The sequence below is a fragment of the Periophthalmus magnuspinnatus genome, chromosome 14 (assembly GCF_009829125.3).
Source record: "Periophthalmus magnuspinnatus isolate fPerMag1 chromosome 14, fPerMag1.2.pri, whole genome shotgun sequence".
Lineage (NCBI taxonomy): Eukaryota > Metazoa > Chordata > Actinopteri > Gobiiformes > Gobiidae > Periophthalmus > Periophthalmus magnuspinnatus.
In genome coordinates, this window is record NC_047139.1 from 7064019 (window position 1) to 7089846 (window position 25828).

The 25828-nt window shown below is 40.7% G+C and overlaps 1 protein-coding gene across 1 annotated transcript in view; it reads left to right on the top strand.

The window, feature by feature from the left end:
* The window catches only part of kctd16b (potassium channel tetramerization domain containing 16b), a 144519-nt gene that overhangs the window by 4127 nt on the left and 114564 nt on the right, over nt 1-25828 (top strand). The window lies entirely within an intron of this gene.

The following is a 25828-nucleotide window of genomic DNA, read 5'->3' on the forward strand; positions in this document are numbered from 1 at the left end:
CCTCCTATAGATATATGCAGATCACACAGTGGATTATATAAAAAAAAAAACTGAACTAAATGACACAAAGCTGCAGAATCCTACGCATTTCGCCAATTAAGAAAACTAAATCGGAGAACAAATAAGTCCATCACAGTGGGAGTATGCCGGTGGCGGTGAAAACGGGCATTGATTGACACTACGGCGTTGAAAATAAGTGATTAAACTTTGCTAAAACCTGCACGAATCGGTCCAAAAACAACTTCCAGAGGGTAAATGAGAAGAGGAAACAGCTATAACATGGTTCAAAGCTCTAAAAAACAAAACGATTTCTGCTTTAAATAATGCACTTAGACGTAGTTTTGTAGTGTCTTGCTAAGTGGAGTGGAGCATTTATTCAATTGCAGGTACTTTTATGACTAATTAATGCATTTTTCCCGTGAGGAGGCTCATCTAAAAGGATCTGACATGTAACTTGACCTGGCAGTGCCTCTTGTCTCCGTGGAGAAATAGAGTTTATTTATTTGAGGTTAGCCCCTTGAGATAAACCATTGAACCATGGATTTTTCAAAGGAGTGCTACACGTTTAATACCATACTGCGGAACATTCCAGGCAAAGCAACAATATTTCCATAGACACAAGCACCAAACTGTTGTTACTCTCTAAATTTATGTTAATGTATTATTTAATCTGTGCTGGTGTTTTGGTCAGGACTCATTTGAAAAAGAGATTTGTAATTTCGTTGGGACATTCCTGGTTAAATAAAGGCTTAAAAATGTTACACAATACACATTTACTTTCATATTTTTCAAACTGGGCGCACTACCGTCTATATTTCGACTTTTATGTCCCATGTTTTTGCAACTGCGTGTTCATTTGACAGTGAATTCGACATTAAACATGCACGTTTTTCTTTTTTTTTTTTTTGTGATCAAATTTTTATTGTTTACATAATAACAACAAAAACACAATACCCCCCCCCAAAAAAAGTAATAATAATAATAATAACATAAAAATTAAAAATAATAATAATAATAACATAAAAATTAAAAATGATAATAATAATAATAATAATAACATAAAAATTAAAAAAGAATAATAATAATAACATAACAATTAAAATGATAATAATAATAATAATAACATAAAAAAAATAAAAATAATAATAACATAAAAATTAAAAATGATAATAATAATAATAACATTAAAAAAATAAAAAAAATAATAATAACATAAAAATTAAAAATGATAATAATAATAATAATAATAAAAACATGCACGTTTTTATTTCCTGTCCGACCATAACTAAACCTTTATTCCTCCTCACTATTTAATATTGAACCAGATGCCCCTCCTGAGGAATAACACCGGTCCTTTACATAAACACCGCTCACTGCACCTGTGTATAATGTATGGCAGGAGACCAGGCCTTTTGGTTCCACCGCTGTCCCCCGGTGTCTGCGCCCAGTCATCCAGATGTTTGGCAAATCCCTTCAGTTCTGGGGCAGCGGTCCAGCTACAGCTCTCGGGCCCGTGTTACACCAGCTGTAAAATGATTCCCGAGCTAAAAATATTCCCCCATTCCCCCAGCCAATATAGATCCATTCATCTTCATCTGCTTATTCCCATGGGAGAGTGTAACTAATGGAGTCTATGTCAGAAAACTATGGGCCTTAGGTCAGATACAGTGGCTGGTTAGTCAGGATGAATCGATATTATCCATGAACCGTGACTGTAGATATCACGGGATGAGGATAATTGTAGGAGTTTAGAGCAACATCTGAAGAAACTAAAGAAAGATGAATGTCAGATTTTACTTTGTGCTTTTAATATCTGATTTAACTGTAGTAGCCACTCCAAAACTATAAATTGAACTTTAAACGTAACATTCTTTTACTTGACGTCTCACAGCATGGCATTAGACTTATCTATCCCCAAGGAGACAACCATATATCAAGTTTTTAGCTTTGGAATTAATAGTTTTATAGTGCTGCTCAATCAAATGCAGGGCCGGCTCAGCGTATTAGCAGAATAAGCAGCTGCTAAGGGTCCCAAGGCCACCAGGGGGCCCCCAAGAGTCCATGCATTTGTATTGAAAATGATATAATATGTAAAGTTATACGAGAAACAGTGCTCGGTTGTGTTTACAGCGGCCTAAATATCCCTCTATAAAGATGACATTTGTTTGTTTTTTAATATATATCTGCTGCCTACATTTGTTTTATCTATGTTTTTACACCCCCGAGATGCGCTGAGGTACTTTTGAATGGTTGTTTTACAAGTTAGACTAAAACATTTCAGTGTTTTTGTCATATAAACAGAAAAACAATTGGTCAAAGTGATGAGAGCAGAGTGTGAATAAAATGACGCTTATATTTTATCATTAATAAACTGTATGCGTATATGGTATGTACATAACCAACATGATGGGATGAAAACAATAAGCCCGTGTAACAGAAATGAAACAGAGGAAATGTTTGTGTGGAAAGATACAGAGTGCTGTTGTTTAAAATTCTGGATTGAGTCATGTCTTAATGATGTCTTAAATAGGTGTCATGTGTTAAAGAAATGTATGTCATGTGTCATCAGTCCAAATAAAAGATCGCTGTGAAAAGAGGAAAGTCGGAGAAAGGCACTTAAGAAGTAAAGATGCAAAGCTCTTCATTTGTGCGCTTTCTTCCCTCTGATCAGAGCAGAGAAAAGTCTAATACTTGTCTTGAGTGTTTTTGGTAAACAGCGCGTTGAGAACGGGGTTTTCTTGACACAGAGTCATAATGTCATCAAATGCGAGTCACCAATCGCCGAGCCGAGGTACATCCACTGTGGAGGGGCCCAGAGACACATTCTGCTTTGGGCCCCCTGAAAGCTACGGCCGGCCCCGCTCAAATTGACTCCAAAATAACCAGTAACCAGTCGGCTCTAAGTGGAAAATCCGATCACTGACGACTGCACAGCTCAAACAGTATCCAGATAAGCCACTATCTTGGATCTCTTAGTAACCAACCCGACACACTGGACGCTGATTCATTTCGAAATGAGTTGCTAGCATTAGCGGCCTGCATGTAGCCGCTAACAGAACTGGATGGCTGTTGGCTGCAGTCACCACCACAAGTGTCTGTAACAAGCCAAATGGAGTGGAGCATGAACAAAAGCCTGCTGCTGCAATATGGGGCTGTGATGATGTGGGTTAGCCTCTCCAGACCCCTCTTTCCTCGCTGATAAACTACCGTCGCTGTGTGCCGGGCTTTGTGGAGCTGGTTTAGAGGGCATCCATTTAAAAGAGAGGGTGCAGAGAGACAGGTGTGCTGGTGTAATTGTAAAAAAAGCGGATTATAAACAAGGAAACAATGCGATTACGGGTCACCGCTGGGGCTGGAAATCACAGGGGCATTTGTGCTGTACTTTCATATTGATATACTGTATTCCAAAAGCGTTTGAGGAGATATTGATAGAGCAGGGCGTGATATTAATACTGTAAAACGAAATTATAACTATAAATCAGTGTTACGACATTTGTGACGAGCCTTTCCACTATTTTAGCTTCTTTATATAGCGATAAAAGCTGAAAATAGGTGTGTCTGAAGCGCTATCTAGAACATATTTACCAAATTTAAGACTGATTTTTTTGTTCTTAAAAATGTGAAAAACAGAACAACTTCATTTGAAATTGTTTCCGGTGGTCCAAAGTTATCACTACTAATTATTTACAACTTTCACAGGCCAAAGTGGAGTTTTGCTAACAACAGCTAGCATGCTAACTGCACACTTCCTGATCGTCTGTTCCAAAGAATACTGGGGAAATGTCTATACGCCCTCTGCTTTGTTCTCCAAGCCATTCTTTCGTTTTTCTTATCTCCTCTCTCCTAGCCCCTTTCTCCTCTATCCTATTTTCCACTTCCCTAGCTCCTCTTCTCTTTTCCTACATCTTGTCTCCTCTTTCCTAGCTCCTATCACCTCTCTCCCATACCCTTGCTCTTTCACTCTATCTCCTCCCTATCCTCTCTGTTCTTGTATTTTGTCTCCTCTAGTTGCTCTCTCCTAGCCCCTTCCTATCTCCTCTCTCCTAGTTCCTCCATCCATCCTTTTATATCCAACCTCCTAGCTCCTCCTTTCTAGTCTCTTCTTTCCTAGTTCCTGCTTCCCATCTCTTCTCTCGTAGTTCCACCATCCATTCTTCTCCATCCAACCTCCTCATTTCTCTTTTCTTCTTGCCTCCTCTCTCCTAGTTCCTAGTCTCTCCTCTCTCCTAGTTCCACCACGCATTCTTTTCTATCCAACCTTCTCGTTTATCCTTTCTTCTTACCTCCTAGTCCCTCTTCTCTCCCAGATCTTTTCTCCTCTCTCCTAGTTCCTCCATCCATCCTTTAATGTCCAACCTCTTAGCTCCTCCTTTCTTCTCTCCTCTCGCATCCTCTCTCCTAATTCCTCCATCTATCCTTTTATGTCCAGCCTCCTAGCTCCCCCTTTCTCATCTCTTCCTGTCTCCTCTCTCCTAGCTCCTCCATCCATTCTTCTCTATCCAACCTCCTCATTTCTCTTTTCTTCTTACCTCTTATCTCCTAGTTCCTAGTCTCTCCTCTCTGCTAGTTCCTACCTCCTCTCCCCTAATTCCTCCATCCAGTCTTTTCTATCCAACCAACCTCCTAACTCCTCCTTTCTTCTCTCCTCTTGCATCCTCTCTCCTAGTTCCTCCATCCATTCTTCTCTACGCAATCTCCTCATTTCTCTTTCCTTTCCATTTCCTCTCTCCTAGTTCCTCCATCCATTCTTCTCTACGCAATCTCCTCATTTCTCTTTCCTTTCCATTTCCTCTCTCCTGGTTCCTCCATCGATTCTTTTCTATCCAACCTCCTAGCCCCCCCTTTCTCATCTCTTCTTGCCTCCCCTCTCATAGTTCCTCCATCCATCCTTCTCCATCCGACCTCCTAACTCCTCATCTCCCCTTTCTCCTTGCCTCCTCTCCCCATTTAACTCCTCTCTTCTTGCATTTTGTCTCCTCTTTCCTATCCCCTTCTCGATCCATTCTTCTCCATCCAACCTCCTCATTTCTCTTTTCTTCTTGCCTCCTCTCTCCTAGTTCCTAGTCTCTCCTCTCTCCTAGTTCCACCACGCATTCTTTTCTATCCAACCTTCTCGTTTATCCTTTCTTCTTACCTCCTAGTCCCTCTTCTCCTCTCTCCTAGTTCCTCCATCCATCCTTTAATGTCCAACCTCTTAGGTCCTCCTTTCTTCTCTCCTCTCGCATCCTCTCTCCTAATTCCTCCATCTATCCTTTTATGTCCAACCTCCTAGCCCCCTCCTTTCTCATCTCTTCTTACCTCCCCTCTCATAGTTCCTCCATCCATCCTTCTCCATCCCACCTCCTAACTCTTCATCTCCCCTTTCTCCTTGCCTCCTCTCCTCATTTAACTCCTCTCTTCTTGCATTTTGTCTCCTCTGTCCTATCCGCTTCTCGATCCATTCTTCTCCATCCAACCTCCTCATTTTTTCCCTTTTCTTCTTGCCTCGTCTCTCCCAGCTCGTGCCTCCTCACTCTTCTCTCCACTCTTTCATGTCATCTCACTTTGCTTCAGTCAATCACTCGCCCGGTCTCGGTTGTCTCCTCCGCACATTCACTTGGCTGTGTGTCCCGGGGCTGTAGCAGCAGCAGCCACAGTTACACGCTTCACTACGCCGTCACGCCTCCTGTCGGCTCCTCGTTCATATCTGCTGTCTGTTCTCCAGTCTGTCCTCGTCGCTGTTTGTTTAGCTTCATCAAAATGGCCATCGTGCAGTAGATTAGTTTGTGTTGTCTGGACTAGAAAGTGCACGTTCTCTTTAGTATGTTTAGGAATTACACGGTTAAGTTAATGACTGAGTGAGTTATCTGCTGCATTTAATCCTTCCTAGTCAGTTTTTCTGCGTCTTTTTGCATGATCACGCTACTTTTTTTGTGAATAATTCGACTTAATGGTTTGGTTTCAGTATTATCGTTTATCGTCTATATTGACTTCAGTAATATATCGCGTTTCAAAGTTTGTTATCGTGCATTTTGAGATTCGTAATCATTTTGAGAGCTTTTGCCACGCCCACTTTTTAGTCGACTAATCCATCTGCAGGACGCGTCTTTAGCCGACCGAGAAGTTCTTTAGTCGACTTCAGCCCTAATGTTCTCAAACTAGAATCGAGTTTGTTTCATTTTTATTTATTTATTTCCGTAAATCGTTCTGTCTGTCCCAAAATTGCAACTTTTCTGACAAACACTGAGATTACGATTAGATTTGAGCATTGAAAAAAAGACTGAATTAGCCCTATGAATAGACTCACTAGAACAGACATGGGCAAACTACGGCCCCGGGGCCACACATGGCCCGTTAGGCTTACTAATCCGGCCCGACGAACATGACCAAATATTTAACTGAAGTTTAAGAAATGAATTATGAATTTAATGAATGCATTTGAAAAACAGTTTTTACAATGAGCCTTGCATATTCATGTCAAAAAGTTTGCCCATCTTTGAACTAGAAGAATCACATGTTTGTCCACTGATCCACAGGTTGACGGTGCAATTCTAGCTCTCACAGATGAATGTTGTTTTTGTGTCCTTGGGCAACACACTTAACACACCTCGCCCCTGATGTCTGCGTACCCTGGTGTATGAAAGCGCTGTACAAAACTGTGACCATTTCAGAACATGTTTGTCTAGATCTAAACTACAGGACAAGACTAAATAGATAGTTATTTGTGGAGGATATTATGTTTAAAAACTGAAACCTTTGCGATTTGCTAATTGTGTTTTATTAAACCTTGCAGCTCTAAGTTTGCAATATTGTACGTTGAGTAGAAATAGGTCGAACAGCAAATAAAAATCAGCCATGCTTGTACCGTAAGACAACGTTTTCCACACAAAACTGACAAATCTAAACAAAAATCAACCCCAATATGTAATAAAAAGTCAAGTTGCCTTCATATAAAAGAAACTGCTCAAGTCAATCACCAATGCACAGTAAATAAATGATAAATAAATACAATTAAAACTGCACTAATGTCACTAGTATTGCTGCTGCTACTACTTGCATTAATCCTACAAATCAAACACTATTACTACTACTACAAAAAAGTACAATCAGTTCACCCCATCAGCTAGAAACAAACAGAACAGCCTTAATATATATAATCTACTGCTGTCCCCTAAAGGCACAGAAATCCTCTTCATTCTCCATAGACAAGTTTCAGTCCTGGACCTATAGGACCGTGTTGTTTCTCCCCCGAAACTCAAACCTGCTCGATCTGTTTCAGAGCACTCAGCTTTTGATCGATCCCCGCGGTGCCTCCCCTCTTTATATTGAACCTGTCAATCTAGAACTGCGTCGTAATCATTTGCAGCTGCCCTCAAGTTTATACACTAAACCCCCGAAGCTCTGTGTCCGTGACTGTTTCATTCTGTATTCGCTTTAATGAAAATATTCTCAAATACAAATTATTGACTGGATTCGGCTGCTGTCCAGAACTGTCTGAAATAAAGAAGATAAAAGAGGCAACCGAGCCCTGGATCCTGACCTTAACGATACGAAATCACTCCAAGTACTATTTTAATATTGATCTTATTCTGCCCCGCCCACTTTTACCTCTAAATGCTACTAAACCGATTTTTATTGTGGTATAACTTTGAGTAAGGGAATCCCATTCATTTCCATGGAGAATTTGAGAAAAAAAACAAGATATACAGTGGTCCCTCGTTTATCACAGGGGTTATGTTCTAAAAATCACCCACAACAAGCAAAATCCACAATTATTTTTATATGTTTTTGGCTGTAAAACCCCTCACCACACACTTTATACACTTTTCTCACACAGGCGTTAACATTTTCTCTCTTGTTTAAACTCTCTCAAAGTTCAAAAAACCCTCGTAGGCGTCTTTGTCGGTGCAGAACGTTTCATCGACATCGTGGGTTTTGTCGGGGAGAAAACAAATTGCAAACGTACAGCACTTCAGAGTCACACTGAGATCCAACGTTTATGTAAATTTGTCTGAACACATTCTGTACTGTACAGGAGACACGGCACGGAGGAGACTGATGGACAATGGTCTACAGTCCAACAGCCAATCAGGACAAAGAACACGACGCACGTTCAGACGATGTAGAAAAGTGTGTGAAATTGCACACAAAAAAAATCCGTGAAACAGCGAGACCGCGAAAGGTGAACTGCGATTTAGCGAGGGACAACTGTAAAATAAGGTGATTTGAGTAAAATGTTTGAATGTTCATGTGACCAACCAGTCTCTATTTGCACCTATTTTGTGGGAGGCTTTAAAACAGCTTTATAGTCTGTACTAAAAAATGATTTGCTGATTGGCGTCCCATGCAAAAACAAATGACAATAGCAGCGCTCACAGCAACTTCCGAAATAAAGTAACTAGCGTAGTTTAGTTTCCGATACAGCTGCTCACCTTTGTAGTTGTCCTGCGGTCTGGAGTGGGATGTGTTCAGGAATCGACCCAAAACACAAATGCTCTGATAGTGTAATCCTGTCTATTACAGAGTATACGCTAATTGCTATTATGCTAATTACAGACAGAAGGTCCGGGCGATCTCTGAGCCAACGCGAGATCCCCCGAAAACAAAGGAATTTTATCACGTATTTATAGTATCTCTAGGTCGCCTCCTTCGTCAACCTGACTCCCATCCTATGTCCGAAGACTTCAACTGTTCCAGATGTTCTACTCTGAACCCAAACGACTTTATGTATTAAGATCTTAAAGGGGTTGCAAGGTGGACAGGCCAGATCCCGCACTAGTATACTTTATTTCCTGTACTCTCTGCATTTGACCCATCCTTCATTTCCGCTGGAGGCAGGGACGTGCGGTCAGGGGAGGCAGGGGAGGCAGAGCCTCACCTGTCATCATGACAAGTAAAAAAAATAAATAATTATAACATCAAATTTATATTAATATTTGTCCACTGATTTTTATGTACAACTCATTTCGAACATTTTTTATTGTCAAAATCGCCGAATTTCCCTATTACCTGTTTAAATACAGGGATGAAACGAGAGGTGCGGCAGCAACGAGTCAAGCCTCACCTCTGAATGCGCCATCCATTACAAACTGGGTTGATACATGCAATTGGCCCGTGCTGCTTGCCATATATCTGCATGTTTCCAATATAATGTTTGCAGATACGTTTATTTGACCTGATTTTCCACTCTGGCTAATGTCTTTATTAACCATTAAAGTTTAATGTTTGTTAGTGACATATTTGGTTTTGCTGATGGAAAATAAAACCGCGGTGAAAAGGCGCAGGGTGAGGCAGATAGTTCTCTGCCGCACTGAAGAGGGCGTACGTGAGCCAACGGGTACGTGTGCTGTTCTTCTACGCAGAGGCACCAGGCCCAGGCGAGTCAAGTGCGATCCGTTTTATATTTTGCTAGCTACGCCGGACTGCCAAAATGGAAGAGGATTATATATCGAAGCTTAAAATTTTCTCAAAACTGGACTTTCAGTCAAAAGTGGACGTGATTAACACGGGTAGACCAACACCGGAGCTAAAAGGTTTGCTTCAAACTTCGGGACAGAAGATAACGCGCTCTTTTCAAACGGAGTGGTACACCCGAAAAGAGTGGCTGTGTGGCTGTCCTTCGAAAAAACGTCTTTACTGCTTCCCCTGCCTTCTGTTCTCAACTTGTGACAATGTCTGGACTAACACGGGATATTGTGACATGAAAGATTTACCACGAAGCCTCAGCAAACATGAGAGATCGACCACTCACATCCAAAGCCAAATTGCTTTAAAAACTTTTGGAAACTCAAGGATCGATTTGGCTTTAAACGAACAGCGGAGGCTCAACGTTAGCATCCACAATGCCAAGGTAAAGGAAAACCGGCAGATTTTATGTTGAAATTCTCAATTCTCATTTGATCTCGGTTCAGGTTGGGGCTGATCAGTTTTTTTCCCACGAAATGCAGGTTGAAATAATGCTGCTTATTATGAATATTATTTCTGTGCATCGTGTCGAGGCGGGTTCGAAAAATAGAGGCAGCCGCACGGGGCGGGTAATATTTTGCCGTACATGCGGGGCCCCGCGGGTTGAAAATATCCTGACCCGAGCATCACTACAACACATGGAGGGTGTAGAGCAAATGCACGTTTTTTTTACCTTTACATATCTGTAATATGTACCGTGTGTGTGCGTGCGTGTTTTGTGAAGAATGCTGATGAGATATGACATACCCAGCAGCCAATTCAATAAGCGACCCTTTTTGGTTTATATATTTGTAAATCTGACACTAAAGGAGTCAGTGCCTCACCAACCATGAACCTCACCGCACGTCACTGGCTGGAGGGCACCTGTCAGGAGCTGCGATCTGCCTCCACACAGCACTTAAGGAGCCATCTTTAGATCTTCAGCTAAGGTTGGTCTGGACTATCTTCGCTGGCGGGTGGATATTACTTATTGTGCATGTTTTAGGTTGAAAGAGGAAGAAACCCACCAAGACGAAAGTGCGAAATGCAAACTCCACACATAAAGACACCAGTGACCTTCTTGCTGTGAGGCGCGAATTCCAGCCACTCACTTTAGACAAGAAATCATGACCACAAAATCTTTAGAATATTGAAAAGAAGCCAGAAGCTTTTGTGTTGTTCTTCGCGCGCAAGTTAAGGCGATGTTTGTCAGATGTTTCCTGAGCCCCATGCCCTTTAAAAGTACAAAAACATATGCGTCTTCTGTATTTTTATTGGCGTTCAGTTCATAGCAAAACCAACCACAGACTTGTTTTGGTTTTTTTTAGCGCTCTGTTCGGTCCCGCTGTTGCCGAATCCAGCCATACTTTTCCAAAAGCACATGATTACAATGAGCTATTTTTATCTGCCAACGTGAAGTGGTGTGTGAAGCAGCGAGCCATTAGCTGGTTATTCACAGATGACTTACCGCTAACATAGCAAATGTGTTTTGGCAGGTAGGAGGGATGGGGTTATGCTAATGCTAACGACATGTGTTTTTATGCATGACCCATATTGGACTTCCCGGGGCATTTGGACACCCGTCGAGCTGCGAGCCGACCGCACCTGCACTCCCCCCCCTCCTCCCCCCAGTCGAACCAGTGCGATACGTGGGCCCGGCTAACGACATCTCCGCGCCAGATAGCCGTGATCCGGGACATTAGCGAGATTAGCGGGGACGCCCTACGCGCTCGAGGCCTGTAGGAAGTGATTAGCCTCTGAGCGGACAGGTTGTGACAGCGCCGGGGAGGGACAGCTGCTGCCCCCGGTCCAAAATCCACAGGGAGACCAAACGGAGAATCAGGCTAATTTGCAGTAAACAATATTGAAGCTTTGCAAAAATTGATAAAAACGAGCTAGCGTACGTCTTCTGAGGGATTGATCGTAGTGATGGTGAAGAGCGGGGAGATGAAGAGGATGAGGAGGAGGCTGTTTCTGGAATACAGGATAAAGGAGGAAGGGAGCGCGTTTGAGCGACTGAAGGTGATTGGCTGTAGATTGGTCGTGGAGATGCAGTGAGCCGTGATTGACAGAGGGAAACAGGCAGAAAACATTAGCGAACATCGGTACGAGTAACGCTCCGGTTGAACTAATTAGGATTTTAATAAACATTTATAGACACCAAATTTTAAAAAGTAGCATTTTTAATTTACTTCTACACAGGAATTAAACTGCAACCTCCATGAAAAACACGATTCACGATACGCTGTAGTATATTTAGACATGAGTGTCTTGCTAAATGGTGGCTAAAGTGGTGGCAATGTGGGCGAAGTGTCCTGCCCAGCGACACAACAACCCGTCATGGTTACACTAACAATGACAACAGTAATCATTTCTGCCTCACAAGCTGTTCATACTGGGGAAAAAAACACAACAACATTTGCCGTCACGGTTACGCTAACAAAAACTAGCATGTTAATAGTGGACTTCCTGATTCTTGGAGGTTAAAATGTTTCCCAGTCGACTTATTTCTACCTCACAAGCTGCTTATACACTAAATCTGTACTTGGGTAAAAAGACAACAATCTTTGCTGTCACGGTTATTCTAACAACAATTAGCATGTTAATAGCACACTTCCTGATCCACGAAGGGCAAAATGTTTCCCAGTGGGCTAATTTCTACCTAACAAGCTGCTTATACACTAAATCTGTACTTAGTTAAAAATATAACAACAACATTTGCCGTCACGGTTACGCTAACAACAACTAGCATGTTAATAGTGCACTTCCTGGTTCTTGGAGGATTCAAAGTTTCACAGTGGACTCATTTCTACCTCACAAGCTGTTTATACACTATATCTGTACAGGGGTAAAAAGACAACAACAATAATATTTGCTGTCACAGTTATGCTAACAACAACTAACATGTTAATAGCGCACTTCCTGATCCTCGAAGGGCAAAATGTTTCACAGTTGGCAAATTTCCACCTCACAACCTGTTTATACATTATATCTATACTGGGGTAAAAACACAACAATATTTGCTGTCAGGGTTATGCTAACAATAACTAGCATGTGAATAGCGCACTTCCTGCTTCTCAGAGGATAAAACATTTCACAGTCAGCTAATTTCTACCTCACAAGCTGCTTATATAATATATCTGTACTGGGGTAAAAAGACAACAACAACAACAATATTTGCCGTCATGGTTATGCTAACAACAACTAGCATGTTAATAGTGCACTTCCTGATCCTCGAAGGGTAAAAGGTTTCATAGTGGGCTCATTTCTACCTCACAATATATCTGTACTGGGGTAAAAAAAAAACATTTTTCTCAACTACACCGACAAAAACCGGGGCAGCCACTTTAACTAAAACAAAAATGACAGTTCAGGCGTAGAGTAAAAGCAGCTCGTCTTTGCGCCGCTTTTCTTACAGCTGATGAATCACAATTTCTGTTTTGACAAAGGAAGTTGAAGGAATCGCCAGACTGAGAGTGAATAGGTTCTGCATGAAACGACTGCATCCCTGAGTGCTTCGCTAGCCACCGCGCTAACCATGGCTCAAAACGCTCCGTATCCATTTTTCAAAACAGAATTACCCACAGTGTCTGGCGTTTATAAGAGCGACTATGAACTGGAGCTATCAATCTTACAGCGAGAAGCTTCCAACGCACTGAAACCTGTTTGTCTGCGTGTAAGTGCTACTCAAGAGGACGTTTTCTATAGGTAAAGTATACATTTCCATAAAGGTAAAGAGGAGGAGGATTAAACACAGGTCACGTAGGTTGTATGGAGATAGACTTCCTCTGTCGTCTGGCCTCCCCTTGACCCCCCTTTCCTTTTCGCTGTAATCTTAGAACGGCTACGTAGCATAGATTCCCATAATCCTCACAGCCCTGGGAGGATACGGAGAGCGAAGAGGAATCACAGCGAACAGACTCGATAACAAGCTCCTCCCACAGCTGTCAGTCAACGCAGAGCTAAGGTGGACTATGCCGGGTAGTTTAATTAAGATGATGGCGATAATCGGTAACGGACGAAAGGAAAAACGATTATTCCGTGAGGTCTCGCAGGCGATTTCCTTTACGCCGGATAGTCTTTATGAATTTAGTATTAATATAGTCACCACTTGGATTTAACTAAGCAAATATGTTGGTGTTGCTGCAGTTGGTCCGGTCGAGGATCAGCAGAATGAGGTCAGCTGACACCTGAATATACTGAATGACCAGGTTATTCCTTCAGTGGATTTTTTCTTCCATGACCCCTCACCACACACTTTATACACTTTTCTCACACAGGCGTTAACATTTTCTCACATTTCTCTCTCGTTTAAACTCTCTCAAAGTTCAAAAAACCTTCATAGACGTCTTTGTCGGTGCAGAACGTTTCATCGACATCGTGGGTTTTGTCGGGGAGAAAACAAATTGCAAACGTACAGCACTTCAGAGTCACACTGCGATCCAACGTTTATGTAAATTTGTCTGAACACATTCTGTACTGGACAGGAGACACGGCACGGAGGAGACTGATGGACAAAGGTCTACAGTCCAACAGCCAATCAGGACGCAGAAGACAATGCACGTTCATACGATGTAAAAAAAAACAAACATGCAAAATTGCGCAAAAAATTGGAGTGGATTCTTACAATATTTGAGTTGCACGTTAGCGAAAGTAGCTCAATTGGTGCAGCGTTTGTCCATTGATCCAACTGTTGGTAGTTCGAATCCCACTTTCGACCTAAAACGTCATTGGGCGAGCGGGTAGGACTGTTCATCCACAGGTAATCAGGGCAGTTTTGAGTGATGTCACCAAGTACTCGCAATGGCTACGGATACAGATTTCCCTAGTTTGCCCTCCCAATAGTCAAAGCAGGACAAGGAACATGAGATTAGTGTTTAGTTTCAGTTTAAAATCACCTATATGCAAAAAAATAAAAAATAAAAAATGCAAGAAATGGGTCATGTGATCAAGAAAACCATCCATTCGTTGACACCTCGTTCTCTCTCTCTTTCGCTCTCACTCTGCCTATAGTTTACATGTTGCGGTTTTCCTGCTGGAGTAAGTGCTCCGTGGTGGAGAGCAGACCGTAATGATGCAGCCGAGAGCCTCTTCAGCCCAAACTCAGGGCTCAGCTGCAGTGCATCAGTGCATCAGTGCATCAGTGCTTTAATGGGCCCGCAGAGGACACACTGTTAAAGGATATGCAGATCTGCTCACACCACTGTAAACCTAATGGACACGATCACACTGTGGGAGTTTAGGAGACTGTGGGAAATGTTATAGGAAGCCGACATAGATTCTACTCATAAAGGTGCACTATGGAACTTTTCTGCTTGTATCCATAGAGACACCATGTTAAAGGATATGCAGATCTGCTCACTCTGTTGTGGCTTAATGGAGTAAATCACACTACAGGAATTTAAAAGAATATGGGAAATGTTATAGGAAGCCAACATAGATGCTACTTGTAAAGGTGCACCATGGAACTTTTCTGCCTGTATCCATAGCGACGCCATGTTAAAGTATATGCAGATCTGTTCACTCTATTGTGGCCTAATGGAGTCAATCACACTGCAGGAATTTAAAAGAATATGGGAAATGTTATAGGAAGCCGACATAGATTCTACTTGTAAAGGTGCACCATGGAACTTTTCTGCCTGTATCCATAGCAACGACATGTCAAAGGATATTCAGATCTTTTAGGTCTAGGTCTTTTAGGTTTACCACGGTGACCTAAAAGAGTCAATCACATTGCAGGATTTTAAAAGAATATGGGAAATGTTATAGGAAGCCAACATAGATGCTACTTGTAAAGGTGCACTATGGAACTTTTCTGCTTGTATCCATGGAGACGCCATGTTAAAGTATATGCAGATCTGCTCAAACCACTGCAGACCTACAAAAGAGTGAATCGCACTGTAGGATTTTAAAAGAATATTGGAAATGTTATAGAAAGCCAACATAGATTCTACTTGTAAAGGTGCATTATGGAACTTTTCTGCTTGTATCCATAGAGACGACATGTTAAAGGATATGCAGATCTTTTAGGTCTACCACTGTGACCTAAAAGACTCAATCACACTGCATTATTTTAGAAGAATATGGGAAATGTTATAGAAAGCCAACATAGATGCTACTTGTAAAGGTGCATTATGAAACATTTCTGCTTGTATCCATAGAGACGACATGTTAAAGGATATCATAGCACATCTGTTCACTCTGTTGTGGCTTAATGGAGTCAATCACACTGCAGGAATTTAAAAGAATATGGGAAATGTCATAGAAAGCTGACATAGATTCTACTTGTAAAGGTGCACCATGGAACTTTTCTGCCTGTATCCATAGCAACGACATGTTAAAGGATATTCAGATCTTTTAGGTCTAGGTCTTTTAGGTCTACTACTGTGACCTAAAAGACTCAATCACACTACAGGAGTTTAGAAGAATATGGGAAATGTTATAGGAAGCCAACATAGATTGTACTTGTAAAGGTGCACTATGGAACTTTTCTGCTTGTATCCATAGAGACGACATGTTAAAGGATATCGTGGCACATCTGTTCACTCTGTTGTGGCTTAATGGAGTCAATCACACTGCAGGAATTTAGAAGATTATGGGAAATGTTATAAGAAGCCAAACTTGTAAAGGGGCACTGTTTGTTTCTGTGGCTGTTACTGCTTTGTCTGGAATGTTCCACAGTATCACATTAAAATCATCTCTCTTGCATTTACTCCAGTACATTTTTTTCACTGCTGAAGAACATGGACAGTCCACAGTATGGATATTAGCTGTGTGGTCAGGATGCTACGCTTAAAGCTACAGCTACAAGTAGAGCACATGTCAGATTGAATTTATCTATCGCCATGGAGACAATTATGACCATCACGGAAGGAAATAGGTCAGATAAAGGTCGGGAAGAAAGCGTTTTTTGTTTTTTTTAAAGCTATTTTTATCAACAAAACATACCGCTAATTGAATAAACGCAATCTAGTGGTGGTTTTCAGTGCTTTAATACCAAACTTTAATAAGACTTTTGTAGGTTTTTAACTGAACACTAATGCGTCTTTTATGTTATGGTATTTATTTGACGATGGATGTTCTTAAATTGCTGATAATCTTTGGCAGAACTTCACAAAGTGCACGTCGTCCCGAGTGACGCCTTCAAGCCTCTTCAGTGTTAGTCATGTGTTTGGTAGAACATAGAGTACACGTGTCATCTCCTCTTTAGGCTCTAAATATATCCCCTCGTACCACGTAAAGCAGGGTGTAAAATAAACCTAACTCCTTTTTTTTACTTTTTAATTAACTGTTTCTGTATTTATTACTTATTAAACTTACAAATATTGCTTATTCATTTGCATAGATGTAAAATATACCAGTGTAACGGTGTATCTCTTGCTAAAATAACATGTTAAGACCGTCATACCTTTTCATTTATTCTGTCGAGGGTCAAATTTGACCCCGTGGGCTTTGAGTTTGACACATGTGATGTAAAGGGATGAAAGATCGGGAGGAAGCACGAACACTCGAGAATGCAAATATATTTCAAAATGGCCGCGCATATGGAAAGTATAACCCAGCTTTTCTACCTTAGCGAGAGAGTTTTGGATTTGATCGTTGGGTTTGTTGTTTGAACGGATCTAAAAATGTTATTATCCAACTTTAGTCCTGCAAATACAAGTGTGTACATTTAGTTTCCGTCCACCTCACAGCTCATTGTAAAAGCCGCACTACTTCCTGTAACGTATGAAGTGAAACATTTCTCCTCTTGACCTTGACTTTATCATTTGAAGGTTCGTTTCTAAACCAAACACAAAATGGAGTTGCGGTAATAACGGTGTTTCTTTTCAGGGGTAAATGACCACGATGACCCTGGCTCCTGTGATGAGTACAGTGAACGTGGCGTATTCCCAAATTGCCCGTGCGCTCGGTAATTGTTTAATGTTTTTTTAAAAGCCAGCGTGTGTAGCCCCAGCAGCTATCTTTAAAAGGAAACCATTTTAATTAAAAACAGGTTTTACTATAATTTTTATTGCTTTAATCATCGTCACAAATCGCACACGCTGCAAAATTGGAGGTGAATTTTTTTTTTTTAGCAGCGAACCTGAACTAAACATTAGGCTTGAACTTTTAAAACTTTTCCTGCTGAGTCGATGTAGAAAAGTGGCGCTAATGGAGAAAGTTGTTTTTGCTTTCCAAAAAGTAATCCTGCCATTTCAAGCAACTTTTTTGCTAGTTCCCTGCATTTTTTTCTCTTTCTTTTAAACTAATACTTGCTATAATGGCAGTATTTTTAAAGCGTACTATTCACTACTTTAAATGTGAAGTATTTAAATATTAAGTGCTGATAATTGCGTTCATTCTTTAACCCTGCAGTATTTGACAGAAGTAGAAATAACCCTCTCACCCTATAATCTTCAGAACAGTATATTTCTTTTTCTTTGTTCTTTAAGTGTCCCTAAAGTTATCTGACTCATATTTTTAAACTTTATTTCAGAGTTATAGGAAAGTAATGCTCCACTTTCAAATTTTAGCAAAGTTCTAGAAAGACACACTTGTCTCTGCACAAATTTATCCACAGAAAAGTGTGTGTGTTTGTGAATAAAATGGGCCTAACTGACTGTGTGACTTCAATGGTTCTATGATACACAAAGATAGACAACTGTTTTATGGAGAGACAACAGTGAGCATCAAGGACCACACACACACACATATATACACACACACACGCACAGATACACACACACACTCAGAGACACACATAGACACACATACGCGCATACACACAGACACATGCATAGACACAGACACACACACATACACGCACACATACACATACATACAGACACACACGCATACACACAGACAGACACACGCAAACACAAATAGACACAGACACACGCATACACACACATATGCACACACACACATGGACACATACATACACACATGCACACAGACACACACATACATACACATGCGCATACACACAGACACACACACCCCCACCCCTACACATGCACACACACAGACACACATTCATGCACACACCCACACAGACACACCCCCACACACACACCCACACATTCATGCACACACACACACACATGCACACACACATAGACACACACACATGCACACCCCTACATGCACACACACATATACACACACTCTCTTCCAAATGAGTTACCAGCTACAGCTCAGACTTGAATTTAGAAAAGAAACTCCATTAATGATTTTCTTGACGATGGGCACCATTTTGAGTACTTTTCACCATTCCAACTATTTTACATTTGAATTATCAATCACCACGGCAACTCTGACACCCGTGGGCACTTTATTGACATCTTTTACGAGCTGCACAAGGACATTCAGAGTGTGTATCCGGGCTACGGAGCGTGCAATGTCATTTTTACATAAATAAGCTCGGAATTAGCGAAATGGGGCAAAGACAATTATATCCATCCATCACCTCCAGAGCTCATTTAGTCCATTACAGCCGTGGACAGCATTTAGGGGAGGGGCTTACACTTTTAAGGCGGAGCTTTGAGCGGCGTGCACAGGCCTGAGGAGGGGTCTGGGTTATACTGAGATAATGTAGTTGTCTCATAATCTAATGATATGTCTTCAGCGCAGTGAAAATCCCATTTATCTTGATTAGCACGGAGGAGTGTGTGGGGGTGTGTGTGTGTGTGTGTGTGTGTGAGGGCGTGTGTGTGTGTGTGTGTGTGTGTGTGTGAGGGCGTGTGTGTGTCGAGCTGCCACCGTGTGTGAGAGGTTGAATAAAGGACGGAGAGATTTTGTAGATTCAATTTCAGGAGTGTTATCTGCACTTTAGACTTACACAACTCTATTTTCCACGGCGTGTTTCCTGTGCCAGTGTCTGTTGTGCGTCTTTAGGTCTTTGTGTGTGAATGTCAGCTGTTATTGATCAGGGGTGGGCTGATATTTTGGAGAGAATGTGATATCTGGACTTTGTCGTACTGATTTTATCCTATGTTAAAATAAACATAAATAATTGTAAGGCCCACAAATGTATGGTATGAAATGGCAAAGTTCAAACAGTAACTTTTAACTTTTTAACAACAATAATAATAATAATAATAATAATAATAATAATAATAATAATAATAATAATAATAATAATAATAATAATAAATGTATTTATCTGGGGTATAAAATAATGCTCCATAAACATATACATATAGATAAATAAATAGTTAGATAGACGGACAGACAGACAGATAGATAGATAGATGGATAGAAATTTATGAAGGTACAATTGTTCCAAAAAGTTTGAACGTGTAAATGTTGATTTGTACACTGGCAATTAATTATTATATTTTTTTTTTATACTTACAAATATCGTTTTACACTTACAACTTTCTAATTTTACATGTACAAATCTGAAAATTACACTCTCACAAGTTTTGAGACATTCGTTGCACCGAGTTGCGTCTCAAAAAGATTTGTGAGTGCAGCGACTGATGACAGCAGGGGGCGGGGCTAGAGGGGGCCGGGGTTGCCGTGGCAACGGCTAAACTGGTTGATGTACAGTAAAGACTCAGCTAACCCGAATTCAGACATCGACATTTACATGTTCAAACTTTTTGGAACAATTGTACCTTGATAGAAATGTGTTTGTTTGATGTCATGACACTTTAAATTACTATTTTAGTCATTTTTTTTCAAATTTCTCTTCTATTTACACATTTTTTTCTTTAGTTTGTTCAAAAAAACTAATGTGTTGCACTGAGGACAAACTGGGAGTGACACACAGGCACACACAGACTGGAACTGTGCCAAATATCCCCACTGAACCGATATATCGACCATCCCTGTTATTAATAGTACGTATATTTCTATGCCACCTTCATTTAATTTCTTTAGTTGAGGCTTGTATCTTCCAGGTTTCTCCTCGTCCCTGGTTGTCGTTCTTCTCCCATGGTTTCTCCTTATGGGACCGTTGCCTGAGGTATCCTGTGCTCATTTAGCCGACCCCAGCAAAACATGAGCTCCCCAGCCTGATGTTTAGCGCCGTGCCCCTGTGGATCTGCTCCTGTCTGTATCCTGTGGTTGTCATTTTCAATCTTCACTTATCCCAGTAAACGCCATGATTCCCATCGTCACGTTTCAAAGTGTTTAACTCGAACCACATTAAACATTCTGACATTAGAAGTGCTGTTCCCACATTTTAAAATGAAATAACATTTGTTTTACGTCAGTACAGAATAAATATATTGAAAATGCATCTAATTATACAGCACTTTTATCAAACTAGAACCAGGAAGTAATGCTGGTGCGCTGTTAGCATGCTAGTTATTGTTAGCAACGGGGTGCTCCGGCCTCTGAAAGTTGTGAAGTGCATTTACAAACTCATTGCAGTGAATAATATGGGCACTACACTGGTCTTCACAAAATTATTAGAAATTATAGATTAGATTAAATTATTGAACTATTTTCCGGACTATGCGTCGCTCTGGAGTATAAGTCGCACCAGCCACAAAATGGATAATAATGAAAAAAAACATATATAAGTCGCTCTGGAGTATAAGTCGCATTTTTGGGGGAAATTTATTTTACAAAATCTGAGACCAAGAACAGACATTTTATCTTTAAATTCAAGTTACCGTAAATTTCGGATTATAAGCCGCTACTTTTTTTCCACGCTTTGAACCCTGCGGCTTTTACAGCAGTGCGGCTTATATATGGAATTTTACTGGATAACGGCCCCTGGGGGGCGCTCTCTAGCTGTAAACGTAAAAGTGAGACAGACGTGGGGAAAGATTCTGCTCTGAAGAATTCACTAGTTTTGATTTTGAACGATCATTTTGCGCATCATGAAATGGATATGATGCAGTTTTTAAGATAAAGAAACAGAAAGGAAACAGAGCAGGGGTCGGCCTTTAACACGCAAAGAGCCATTTGGACCCACTTTCCACATAAAATAAAACACTGGGAGCCGCAAATACTTTTTGACATCTAAAATGAAGATAACACTGTATAATAACAATAATGTAACAGAATAATGTAGGTTTTACTTTCACGGACAAGCCTTCTACACGTGGCAGATAAATATGGCAAAAACAACTTAAGTGCATTAAAAAAATACAACTCACCAAACCGCTGCATCATGCATCGCGCTGATTATGTGATTATGTCTACTCTACTCCGCAGTTTCTTTAAAAAAACAACAACAAAAAAACTCGTAGCGTATCGTTTAATCCCAGGTGCTTATTCTCCATGTGCCAAAGCAGTTTTGAAGGTTTCATTGCCTTATTTGCTTTTCCCGTATGTTACGCAGAGCGGACTCTGTGCGTATGTCACCTGTAGCGACAAACCCAGATTTTAAGTAGGCATTGTCTGTTAAATTTATCTTTCTTTTTCTTGGAGGTCGTAGTCTCTTCTTCTGGCTCCTCAGTTGTCCTTTTCCCCTTTGTTAAAAAGATCTCCAAAGACTTTTGTTTTGGCTCATTTTCACTCGCTTGTGGCTCTACTTTAATGCGTCGTGTCTGATGTGTTAAACGTGATACGTCACCGCGGAGACAAGAGCAGATAATATACTTGCTACTACATCAAATAGATTTCTGTGGCGATTTCCAGCAGGATTTTCATGATACATCTACGGACGAGCTTATTAGTGTGTCATTAGGGACGGGCCAAAGTTGCTCCTGACCCCTGTGCACACAACGTCTCAAAATCAGGGCTCTTTACGCAGGACTGAGCTGTGTCTGTGTTAGTTCCCAAGCCACGCAGAGCCGCAGTATGAGGCGGAAAGAGGCGCATGCGGCTCCGGAGCCGCGAGTTGCCGACCCCTGAAATAGAGCCACTGCACGTAAGCTCGACATCAATGAATCCAACTTGGTCAATGTAAAAAGACGACAAAAGTTTTCAGAGGAAATAAAAGCAGATTTTCCGTGTTGGTGCAGCTTTATTTTCTAAACCTGCAGATGTGTTCATCCCGTGTTGTTGTCGTGTTGGTGCCAATTTTCAGGCACAGTTTAAAAAAAAAGCGTGTCGGTGCACCGTCTTTCTGTGTAAATATCTCATGTTACAATATGAAAACCTGCGGCTTTTATTCAGGTGCGGCTTATATATGTACAAAATTGATTTTCTCTTCAAATTTAGCTGGTGCGGCTTATATCAAGGTGCGCTCTGTAGTCCGAAATTTACGGTATAATAATAATAAAATAAAGAACAACAGGCTGAATATCAGTACATCACACTAACGTAACACATTTATATTTATTCAGCGACATGAAGCACAGACAGAACTGAACACGTGTCTGGTTTGTTAACGTAAGATATTAACAGTTAATCAGAAAAAATAAAGAATAAAAAAAATCAAGCAACGAGTTTACTCTGGATCTCACTACAAATTAATAAATCCACTGAATTCTTCATTGTCGGTGTCACTTCTGAACAACTCCACCAACTCCAGAAGATTTTTTAGGGGGCGTTTTTGTCTTTCTCTGATGTTTTTTTTAAATTACCGTAATGTTGAAATGTTAAATTTTCAGTGGTACAGGAGTAGTAGACACAGGTACACGAGCCTAGAATGCCCTCACACAGTTGTTGGTTTGACAATAACAAAGATGTGAAATGATATATTTTAATAATTTCATATATATCTGAGTATAAGTCGCACCCCCAGACAAACTATGAAAAAAAATTGGGTTTATAGTCCAGAAAATATGGTAAATTTGATCCGAAAAAAAAAAAAGCTTTAAAATTACCTAGTTATGTTTTTTATGTTTTTAAGACAGATAAAAAAAATAGCAAAAAAAACCCCAAAAATAAAAAAAAATAAAAAAAACAAAAAAAAAAAAAAAAAAAAAAACAACAAAAAAACAAAACAAAACAAAAAAAACAAAACAAAAAAAAACAGGAAGGTCTATTGCACCTTTATCCATCACATTTTTTTCAAATAATCCTATCAATCCATGCAAGACTGTAACATATAATTGTGAACTTTAACAAACCAATGAATTGAACTATTCCCCAGAACAAAACCAGGACGTCATGAGATTCAATCCAGGGCTAAACCAGGATCATATGAACACAAATGAAGACAAATTATAATCTAGAATCTCATTTAGAGCTAATCTAGATCTGACCTGTAGCAGCGCTCGTCCCACATCCTGCAACACACGATGGCTCTGTAAGCAAAGCAGTAAAAAAGAATCGTTTTTGGCTTTTGTAGCTAGCTATAAAATATAAATGCTTGGACTGCACCGACCACACATTTCAGCGTCTGGGGCAGTAACACAAACCTCCACAGGTCAGTTAAAAGGGATGAATGGGTCCAGGAACAATTTGTACGTTTGGGAGGGCATCTTGTTAGCAGTGTTTTGGTTCTCCAAGGACGTGCCATAGCGTTTGATTGTGAATGGGGGAAAAAAAGGCAATTTCAAGTGTTTTAGAAAGCTATTAGCAACACAAGTCATTCATTTAACTGTAAAAATGACTTTGTCTATAAGTGTGGAAGACGTTGTGGAGATTAGCTTTAGCCTTGTAATCCATCAGAATCCTGTACATGCACTGCCTAAAACTCATTTTTACTGTTTTTGATTATTATCTGTAATTGAGAAGGAAGTGATCGCAGACCAGGTAGAGCAAACACATTTTCACCGAGGGCCACATCAGTAAAATGGTGGCCCTCAAAAGACCAGATGTAAAATAAATACTACTTTTTTAACCTTTTTATTCATTGTTTCTGTATTTATTACTTATTCAAGTTACAAATATTGCACATGCATTTGCCTAGATGTAAAAATATGTCTGTGTAACTGTGTATCTCCTGCTAAAATGACATTTTAAGACCATCATACCTTTTAATTTAGCCTGTCGAGGGCCACATAAAATGATGTGGAGGGCTGCATTTGGCCCGCGGGCCTTGAGTTTGACATATGTGAAGTAGAAAGTTAAAAGTTTTATACGATATCAGAAGAGGTAGTACAGACTGCAGGCACATGCATTACATTACTGTACTTATACTCAGAGAAAAGTACTATCTATAGAAGGCTGGTCCTATAAAGATTTAAACTAATTTTACTTTCTGCCTGTACAAGATCATAAATGGGTCGACCGTTAACTGTTGCCAGAAGGTAGAATACGTCACTGAAAAGACTGCTTGCATTCACTGAAAAGATGGATTGCAAAACCTCTTGCCACAGAAGTAACAGTTGTCAGAGAGGACATCTTAAAATAAGTATGTGTAGTGTTCTTACTGAGAAACAAGTTCACCTCAATATTTGACACACACAGTATTCAACAAGAGATTTAAAAGTAGAGAAATAAAACAAAAATCATGCTTTCACTATCCGATTGCAGGGGTGGTTCCAGTGGGGGCTCCAGTGGGGGCTCCAGTGGGGGCTCCAGTGAGGGCTCCAGGGGCGGTTCCAGTGAGGGCTCCAGTGGGGGCTCCAGGGGCGGTTCCAGTGGGGGCTCGAGGGGGCACTAGTCTCCCCTAGAATGTGCCCCCAGAGCCCCCCCAAAGATTTTTGCAACACTTATTACATGCAATACACCCAGTTTTGACTAAAATTTCAAAATGAGACAACAATAAAATATCAGAAAATAATTCCAAAAAGTACTACAGGGGCTGGACACATTTAAACTTATTTAAAACAGTGAAACCAACATAATGGGGGTGAGGGGTGCGCTCTATTGTTAAAAGATTCTATATTAACATGTTAAGCGAGCACATTAGCCCCTCCCCCCTTAGCTTCTCCACCCAAAAAAGTCTGACGCCGCCCCTGCAACTGTATTCACATTGTCATATGAATAATTAAATGATAAAACAAATGCACGTCAGGCCAAGTTGTTTAATGCATTTCTATTTTAAAACAGATTGAGTTCATTTTAAAGTTTGCAGTGATCCAAAGTTATTCCTCATTTACTTTATGCATCTTGAGCTTCGTAATGTTATCCTACTATTCACCATGATGAGTTTTTAAGTGCGTTTCCCAACTTCCGGAGACCAGAGCGGAGTTGTGCCGTCGTGATAATACAACCGCAACAACCACTATCATGCCAAGCGAGCACCTCCTGATTCTCGGACAGTAAAGACCTTCATAATTAGATGCAGATGGCACACGGCGGCTTGTTCAGGTGTCGGCCCGAGTTTCTGTCAAATCATTCAGTGTAAGAAGTCCCATAGTATTTCATTCACGTATACTGTATTTGAATGGGTGCCCTTGTCCTGCCCTGCGCTCCCAAAGGTGCTGCAGTTCAGATGGGACGTAATCCTGCAGTGAATCCTTAAGCTCTGCGATCGGAGAGACGTGACCCGACTCTGCCCACCAGGAGAACCACTACTGATCTTTGGTATTGAGTATTTGGGCTCCGCTTTTGGTCACGCCGGAATATCCACTAAGCAATTCACGGTCCAGATTAACCTCCTGAGACCTGGTGTCCTCGT